Genomic DNA, 10,303 nt, shown 5'->3' on the forward strand with positions numbered 1-10,303 from the left:
TTCTCTTCTTACACAAATTTTTTTTCACGATGTGGAGTTTCTAAATATAATGTAACTCCGCAAAGAACATTATTAACTTTTGACACTGATCTATATCAAGATAAAGTTGAGACCAGCGGATCTCATGAAGAAGGCACTAGTCACTTCATGGTGAATGTCATTGAGCCACAGTCTAATCTTCACTCAGAGGAGGCTAATGTAAGTAATCATATGCGTGAGAATGTGCATTCAACAGCTTTACCTGTTTTAGTGCGTGGTAACATAGTTAACCAACCAAATTGGCGCTGTTATTGTTTTGGGTGTAAAGAGTTTGTTTACTCGTTGATACACCTTACTTTGATGGATACCAGGGTCGCTTTCTGCTGGCTGCCGCTAGTGGTCGTGTTATAGCACGATCATTTAAATCTATTATGCGTGTTGACGAAGAAGTAATCGTGCAGTTTCTTGGCACAAAAAGTTTACAGAGTCCAAAACGTATTCCTGAAATGACATGCACAAGATTGGAATTTTCTGTGATGTTAGAGCATGTGCAGGCCCATGTTGCTCTCACTGATGTTGACCCAGGTGCTGGGGTGCAGTGGCTCCCAAATATTCGAAGAAACTCACCAAAACTGAAGCGTACTGGGGCTCTACTTGAAAGGGTTTTCATGCCTTGTGACATGTACTTGCGGTATACCAAACACGAAGGTCTATCCCCAGATCTGAAGGTAACACCATCTAGTTATAGTTTTTGCTAGAAAACTAGTAGGTTTCTTAAATCTCTTCTCTGTTTTAACGATCTAGTCCAAATTCAAAGCAACATCCAAAAAGTAGGCAAGTAAAGATCTAAATGATAATATAGCACCAAATGAAAGGAATTGCATTGCCGGTTAGGAGTAGTTCAGTTGAAGTACACATAAAACAAATGCCCTCGTGTAACTATAATGGGTTTCCTTTTCGATTCTAATTGTCTTTCTAGACAAGCAACCTAATTATTACCTCCTTTGTAACTACATTCTTTTTTTTTTGGTTAAATTTTGTAACTACATTATGCCCTTTTGCAGATAAAACCATTCGAAGAGATTACTTTTAATTCGCGGAATATAAAAGCTACAATGACATCTCGACAGTTCCAAGTTATGATGGACGTTTTGACCATCCTTCTCTTTCCTCCAACGCAAGTAACCAAAACCTGAATAAAATTAAAGGAACGACCATTTTCATTTGTTCTTCTGTGTAGTTAATTATTAGCTTGAAATAGGCACAAGTAAATTTTATAATCCATATTTATTCTAAAGCCACCATTTCAACTAAATGATTCGTATGGGTAAACTTCAAAAACTTGTTTTCTGTTTGTTTTGCAAGCATTTTCTTGCATTATAATGGAGTTCTTTTTATGAATCAGGCCTCGCAAAAGTAGTATCCATTTTCCAACTGAAGATGATGACGCTGTTGATGAAGTAATTCCGTACGGAAATGAAGAAGTAGAAATTGCAAAAATCAACCTTAAAGAGAAAGAGTGGGAGCAAAAGTTGCTTCTTGATGATATTCAAATATTGTCTCATTATTCCGATAATATGGAAGACACGCATGTGGAGAAAGAAGGTGACTCGTGGATGATTAGTTCCAGAAAATCCATACTGGTAAGTATCTACGTACGGAATAATGTTTGTTTTTTTTGAATGGATGAATAATGTTTATTTAGATTTCCAAACTAAATAAAAGTACAGATTTTCTTTTATTGAAAGACTATCGGCATGTTTGCGGAATAGTGAAGAAAATGTTTATAAAAGTCCTTTATGTGAAATATTTAGGGCTAAGAGCATCTTTAACGCTAAATGCGTTTTAAAGTTTCAACTTTTTTTCTAAAAAAAAAAAAAAAAAAGTTATAATTCAATCCAATTGCGGGCCGCCACTTGTTGGTGGGGCTCGCAAACAGTGCAGAAAACAGGCCATTACCGATCTTTAATTCATCACTTCTGTTATCCATTTTTGTTGTTTTTGTGGGACTCCAAGGTTAAGAAACCCACTTATAACCTGGGTTAAAGATAGTCTAAATAAAAGTACAGATTTTCTTCATTTCAGCCCTTAATATTTCACATAACCACCCACCACTCAAACTATTTTCCAAACTTTATTTTTTGAATTGGCATAGATTTTTCTTCATAATTCTTTGTTCCGGCTTCAACTAATTTCATTACTAAGTGATGTGCATGCAACCATTATATTAGATACAAATCTGTTTCTTTTGCATGAGCTTTACTTATATTCTTGAGAGTAATTACGCCAAATTATAATGTTGTGACGATATAAAGTTGATATTATTCTTGTTGGTCTGATTTAGGTGGAAAGACTAAAGAAAGAGCTCTTATATGTACAGAAGTCTAGAAAGATGGCTTCTGCATCTTTAAGAAGTGCGCAGCAGAAGTCTGCAAATCTGCAACTGATGGAGAAGAACAAAAGTGCACCATATGCTATGCGCATTTCCTTGGAAATTAATAGGGTTGTTTGGTGCATGCTTGTAGATGGTAGAGCCTTTGCTGAAGCAGATATAAATAACATGGTAAGTTTATGCATCATGTTTAAGTATTCACAATCATAAATATCCTGACTACTCTTTATACAAATGGAATGTTTGAGAGATAACATCAATTTACTTCGAATCTTTCTCAGTCTTCTTAGTTGATTGCTTAGTTCGTTGCATTATGTAAAAAAAAAATAGTATATATTAAATTGGATTTATACATGCAGATTTATGACTTTGAACGAGATTACAAAGACATTGGTGTTGCTCGATTCACCACCTAGTTCTTTGTTGTTAGGAACTGTCTGTGTAATGCAACTTCGGATATGATTTTATCCGCATGGAATCCTCCATCCGAGTGGGGAAAGTACGTTTTCCTTGCTTGCTTATCTACCATGCCTGTATTTTTTCCATATGTCACATGATTTCCAAGACATTTATTATGGTTTCTTGATATTTTTCTTTATAAATGATGGTTTTATAGTTGCCTTTGGAAAAAGTATTGATTGTTTAAGAGATATGAAAGGAACCATAAGGCCATAACTATGAACTGTATGAAGTGTGCTTCATCTTTCTTATCACATATGAAGTGAAATGTAATTTTGTTTGCAGGAAATTCATGCTACGTGTGGATGCAAAGCAGGGAACACCAAAAGATGGAAATCATCTTGAACTTTTTCATGTAAGTATCTTCGGTTGCTTTGTATCATTTAATTCTGGATTTGCAAAAGTGACAGACAGAAACATGCTAATACTTGTAACTCTTGTTTTTATTTTATGACTTCTTTTGATCTTTTTAAATGAACTGTTCTTGCTTGTTGTGTAAGTTTCGATATCCCTTTGATAATACCTGTAAATCTTGTAGGTGGAGATTTACCCTCTCAGAATCCATTTGTCAGAGACAATGTACAAAATGATGTGGGAGTACTTCTTCCCAGAGGAAGAGCAGAATTCAGAAAGGCGACATGTCAGAACTAGCATCACAAAATCATCTCCAATGGTACACAAAAATATATTCTATATTTCACACTAAAATAGAGTAACTCTATTATAGAGTTGAATTTTCTCTAATGGTTCACTCTGTAATAGAATTACTCTATATTTCACTCTATTACTAGGTGTTTTCCTGCACCATGTGCAGTAAAGAATTTTTTAAATCTAACTTATATTTAAAAAATAAATTTTATTAAATATTATAGATTTTACTATTTTCTTACTAATATTTAATATAGATTTGATATATATTAAATCAATTTGTATAAAACTAATAAAAATGATATAAAATTGTATAATTATCAAAAATTTAGCCTAAACAATATTTATAAAATTTGTAGTATATAAGAAACTAATGATCTTACGATTAGATATTTAAATTTTTAAAAAATTGTAGAAATTTTTGAAAGCTTTAGTAATACAAATTATATAATTACACAAAATAATAATATTTCGAAATTTAAAATGTTATATATGAATATATTTATTTTATAGATGATGTATGAGCTATTACCATATTTGAAAAAAGTTTACCAAAAAGAAATATCAATATTGAATGTAATATATGAATTATTACTATATTTTAATAAGTTTACCAAAAATATAAATCAACATTAAATGAAATTATCCATGTCATATTTTTGTAGAAGTCATGTCATCAATTTTAGTAGCCATGTCATATTTGTTTTGTTACATTGATTATAGAGAGGACATGTGGCAAAATCACTTCGCAAATATAGTCTAGGGGATAGAGTAACTCTATTATAGAGTGAACCAAGTGAACCATTGGAGCAAATTCAACTCTGTAATAGAGTTACTTTATTTTAGTGTGAAATATAAAGAAATTTTTTGTGTCCCATTGGAGATGCCCTTAGCATTAGCTTGTAGATGAAAATCTGATAAACAAAATTAAGTATATATAAATCCTTTTTGATTAACTTTGTGCCTTGCAGGAAGTTTTGAAAGTTTCGACAACAGCTGGTTCAAAACGTGTAAAGAGACAGTTAGCAAGTCATGAATCTTCTAGCTCTTCTGCTGCAGTACAGTCACAAAGCAATGTTGACTGTGTTCAAGTAGGCTTTCATTATAGTTTATAAGTCAAAAAGTTTTGAATGAATTTTCACCATTCGTTTTCAGAATATACTTGCATTCTATTTGCAGAAATCCAATATCCTAGACGTTAGGTCTACCGCTGGTGTTTCAGCTGATCAGGAATTGAGACGAACTTCTTCTTTCGACAGGACTTGGGAAGAAAGTGTGGCAGAATCTGTAGCTAATGAACTTCTTCTACAGTCTTATAATAGCCCTGTCTCATCTTCCAATGACCAAAAAGGGGAGTCATCTAGACAGATGAATCTCAAAAACGCAAAAACTGACAAGCCTCGCAGCTCTTCTCGCAGAGAAAAGAAGGCTAGAAAAAAACAACTGGAGATGATAAAGATTTCCAATATTAAAATAAGACAGGTGAGTTGACTAGTTTCTACAACTACATTGTAAATTTAAGGTCATAATTTGTCTAACTTCTATCGGTTTTACCTCAGGTGGATGAGGAATCAAGACTGGTTGTAAACGACCTGAGACTGTTGATGGATACATTTGCTCGTGATGAATTTGCTGGGACCAGGAGGGGACTTTTTGCTCGTGTTAAAAAACACATAAAATGTGGAGTACTGTAGTCTGTTATTGGAATACAGGTGACATTTATCAATTGTGTTTCAAAAAAAAAAAAGTCATTATGAGTCCAGTTTCTGAAACACTAGGCTTCTGAATGATGATTAGTTTATTCCAAATCAAATTTTCAGGGGAAGAAATTTTCATACAAATCACAAAAGAATACCCAGTTTACTGACGATGACCTTAAACTAAGTGACGATGATGAAAGTGTTACATGGATAAAAAAAGATGAAAGCGGTGGAGCTGGGGATAATTTTGTAACTTCTGTTCGAGGACTCTTCAATACCCAGAGACGCAAGGCGAAAGCATTTGTCATAAGAACTATGAGAGCTGAAGCAGAAAATGACTTCAACGGGAGTGGAGTGACAGTGATGTTGAATTTTCTCCTTTTGCCAGGCAGTTAACTATAACAAAAGCTAAGAGGCTCATCAGACGGCATACTAAGAAATTTCGTCCAAGTTCTCAAAGAGGTTAGTAGAAACCATCAACGCTTCTCACATATCTTGAAATATTCCAAGCCTTTTATCTATTTCCAGTCAATCAGAACTAAGTCGTATACATCTTATGGATATAAGAACTGTTAATCGCTTTGTAGAACATCTTAACTCTGTTATAAGGTGATCATTTAATTTTAAAGATAAGGACCCTAGTGGTAGTGGATTTGTGGTATAAGTTCAGTGTAATTTTGTTCTCAGTCTGTTCATTTCCTCCTCGACTCTGCTTTCTGACTTGTTTTCTTTCTTAGGTTTAACGTCCCAACAAAGAGAGTCACTTCCATTATCTGTAAAAGATCTAGAGACCGATGCATCTGAAAGTTCTTATTCAAGCGAATCTTCACCGTACGAAGAATTTTCCGGATACAAATCATTTTGTCCAGACATTGAAAAGAATAGATGTACCCTAAGCCAGTGCTGCCAAGTGACAAGTTTCATTTGTAACAAAATATTATAAAAGAGAAGATTTAGACAACAAAAGAAGGGAAAGTTGCTTGGATATCTTGTGCATATGACTTAGTTTTGGTTTCTGATCATGCTTTGTCATTGGTTTCTTTTGCTTTGTTTTGTCCGGAGAATCCTTTCGTTTCTTTCAGCTAATGTCTCAAGGGGAAGTTATTGTGGGAGCCAAACAACCAAATTTGTAAAAAGTAACTTTTCGGGGAAACAAAGTTTCTAAGTTTAATCACACAAACACGAAAAAGAAAAACAACAAAGATGAATAAGTTGCTAGATGCATGTTTGTTGATTAAGTTATAAAAAAGTTGTACAATATCAAATTGATTTATAAAAACATGTCGTGGTCTATTGGTGTTTGATGTTGTTAATGCTGTATAAGGCACAGGGATCGATCTTCCGTTAGGTCATATTTTGTCTTCCAAGCACCGTATCCTAGTGGTTAAGGTTTAATGGCTTCCACTAAGCCTGGGCATTTCCTGTTCAGTTCGGTTTAGTTCGGGTATTTCGGGTATTGGATAGTTCGGGTAGGGGATTATAGGATCCATTTACTACTTGACATATTTTCGGTTCGGTTCGGTTCGGATAGTGATACGCCCAATTTAGGGAATGTTCACTCAACCAAGCTGTTGATATTCCCGAACTTCGATTGTTATTTGATATGACGCACAAATCCAACAAAGGAAGGCGTTTACTTGGATATTATGCACCAAGAAACTAAGAAATGTTCTAAGCAAAGAACTAAGAGATAAATTCATAAAAGGTTGAAAGAAAATCGATTTCCTTGATTATGAGAAGAATTTACATATTTATACTAGATGTGATCAAAGAGAAGACATAGAGAATTGTGGAAAAACACATCTTGGAAATATAAATTTGACTTTAGAAGTTTGAAAGACATAAAGAAAATTCTTGGTTCACAAAATGGTCAAGGTGACCATTCGCCTCCTGTCCAGGTTCATCCGTACCAGCTGATTCCATGGCGGTAAGGATCAGGACGGGAGAAGGACGATCCGGACGGTCTGCCAAGTACCCTTCACGAACGAGTTGTGTCCCAACATGGGTTAAGTCTTCAGAAAGCTTGAGGATCCTTGCCTTAGAGAAATGGACGAGAGAGAGTCCATCATGGGATCGAACACGGAGGCAAGGTTGTTGGTACCATCTTCGGGATGTGCGGTACGGACCAAATGGGCCAAAAGTAAGAAGATGCGGTCGTCTTCGGATTCTTCGCGTTCCAAGTTGATTCTGGCTTGACCATCAGTCTTAGCTTGGCGAGTTGGACGAGAAAGAACGTCTGTGGTACAGTCAGTTCAGTCGTCTGGACGTGGTTCCAGCCTTAGCTCCACTCCGGACGTACGCGGGTCGATGCGGTACACGGCACGATCAGTCTGATCGGTACGGTCGGACGGACGAACCTTGTTTGAACTGCTCTGAACGGCCTGATCTCCATTCTGGTCTGGTTCCATGTACTGATCCAGTGCTGAGGCGCATCAGATAGTTTCAGGTTTGGTTCGGTTCGGATAGTAAAACTAGGAACAGAAAAATACCCAAAAAAATTTGGTTCTCATTTGGTTTCGCTTTCAGTTCTGGTAGTTCGGATAGTTCGGATAAAATATCGGTTATTTAGGGTAAAATATAAAAAAATTAGGATGATTTAGAAAATTTTTGCCGATATTTCAGATTACTTTGGATATTTCGGAGAATACTATCTGGATAGTTTCAGATAATACTATCCGAATAGTTTTGGATACTTTCGGGTAGTTCAGATACTTTATAATAATTTAGTTATTTTCAAATAAATTTTTGGTACTTTTCATAAAATTTAAAATTATAAATATATATTTAGCTATGTTATATGTATATACAATTAATATTCTTATATATATATTCGGATACCCGTTCCGTTCTCGGTTTGGTTCCAGTTCGGTTCAGTTATTTCGAATATAGAAATATAAGAACCGTTCAGATATTTGAAGGTCTCGGTCCGGTTCCGGTTTTGGGTATTTCGGTTTGGTTCTAGTTCGGTTCTTTGGTTCCGTTTTTTTTCCCATGCCTAGCTTCTACACCCAGGTCTACGGTTCGAATCCCAAGCTAAGCAATTTTTTTCATATTGCATTTTACAGGAGTTTCATGTTTCAATTCCGTAGAAAACGATTTATTAAACAATTATGCAAACTACAGAAGAAAGTCTTACGAGAGATCTTAAACATGGTGCAAGTAAATCTGGTCAAGCGTAGATTTTCATAGGACGGTTCAAGTGATGCAGTTAGTGTACATCCCCATAAGGCATGTAGTATTGTCGGTTGTCGAACCGTCTAAGTAATCTTTCTCATAATTGTAATATCATAATGAATCAGCGTTAAAAAGAAGTCAAGTTGTCTAAACAATAAGGAACAAAAAACAAAGCAAAGAAAATCGCCTAATACTTGGTTCAGTAGACTAACCACACCTCCTAAAGCTAATGGCGATCACTTCGGTATTTTCATTTCAGGAGCGGCCTTGGAAATCTCATGCTTGTTTATATAGCTTCTCTAAGTAGTCTATGCCCTGATTCTCTTGAAGATTTATGTTTATGTTCTTTCCTTTTCCTTCTTGTTTTCCTTTTCATTTTCTCTATCCATTTATCCGATACCGACGAATCCTAATCCGTTTGTGACTCCGTTCCAGCTCGTGTCCACCTGATCAGCTCCAGCCCCAAGGCGTTCATGATCCTAGACGAACTCAGCTCCATCATACATCAAGGACAGCTCGCGATCCGACAGCAACAGCTCCCGTTCGCATCAGAGCCGCTCGCGATCCGATAGAAGTAGCTCGCGTCCCAGCCAGCTCGTGTCCCGATCGTGTCTAAGCTCGAGGTTCATTCTTGGTGGTCCGGTTTCAACAAACAACTAAACTAAAGGTATTTCGAATTCTAAGAACATAATGAATCGAATTTGGTTGATTGTAAAGAATGAAACCCTAAAAGATAATCTCTAAGATGAAAGCCATAGGATAATAGATCAATCCCTAAGCGAGTAAATCGAAGCTCTATGAGTTCGATCCCCAACCCTAAAAATAGAGATTGATCCATTGATCAATTAAAATCAGAACCTTAAGGTTTTGAATCTCAAATCAAATCCCTTTGATCTAAGATCAAATTTTCGAAATCCCTAAACCCTAATTCGAAAGCTATTGATTAATAAAATTGATTGATTGATTAATTGAGATTGAATTTGATCATCCTGAAATTGAAATGAAATTGCTTGTTAATAAAATCGAAACACCAAAACCCTAATTCTGAAAAATCGATTTTGATTGTTTGAAATTGAACATTGATTGGTTGATTTGATCACCTAGAACTATTGTTAGGATTGTTCAAGCTCGAATCTGATTGTTTGGCTTGTTTAAACTAAAACCCTAATGACCTAGTTTAGATTATTTTAAAATCGAAATCTGAAACTACATATTAGGTTAAACTGTTCTAGACTTGTTCATACTCGTGGCCGTGTGGCCTTGTTGCATTCATACCATAACTTAATCACATTGATTGATTGGAATTACACTTAGAACTTATTCTAGGAATGATGTTGAATTGAATCAAATAGCGGTGTGACTTGATCTTTGCTTGGCCGATAGGTTTGCTTGTTTTGATTGCATCATGAACTGATAGAAACAAATCATGTTAGGATTGCAATTACACGACAACTAAATGCATAAAAACGAACTAGTTTGCATCCATGGCCGTGCGGCTTGCTCATTGGCCGTGAGGCATAGATCTTGGCTGTGAAGGCTTGTTTGATTGTTTGAACATAAAACCCTAATCGTTTAAACATTAAAAACTATTCCTAAAGATCTAAATATATTAATCTATAACTTCAGATGTCGAAAATCAACAACCTTGATTTCGCTGCCCTAAATCTTTCTAGAGACAATTACCTTCAGTGGGCGCTCGATGCTAAGATCATCTTGAAATCCAAGGGTCTCGGTGAATGTATCACCGAGAACAATAATGCCAATGAAAAGGATCGTTACAGAGCCATCTTGATCATTCGTCATCATCTAGCTGAGAGTCTCAAGGATCAATATCTAACCATTGAGAATCCACTAGATCTTGGACTGAATTGAAATCGAGATAATCACCAAAAAACGGTGAAAAACCTGAACAGCAGTTCGATGAAAGAGGGGACGAAAAGAAGTAGCATCT

The 10,303-nt window shown here is 35.6% G+C and overlaps 1 pseudogene; it reads left to right on the forward strand.

Annotated features, from left to right (window-relative positions):
• LOC125605244 overlaps positions 1–6,210 on the forward strand; it is a 36,759-nt pseudogene extending 30,549 nt beyond the window's left edge.
• Positions 6,211–10,303: the final 4,093 nt, after the last annotated feature.

This window comes from Brassica napus, unplaced genomic scaffold (genome assembly GCF_020379485.1).
Source record: "Brassica napus cultivar Da-Ae unplaced genomic scaffold, Da-Ae ScsIHWf_730;HRSCAF=1057, whole genome shotgun sequence".
NCBI lineage: Eukaryota > Viridiplantae > Streptophyta > Magnoliopsida > Brassicales > Brassicaceae > Brassica > Brassica napus.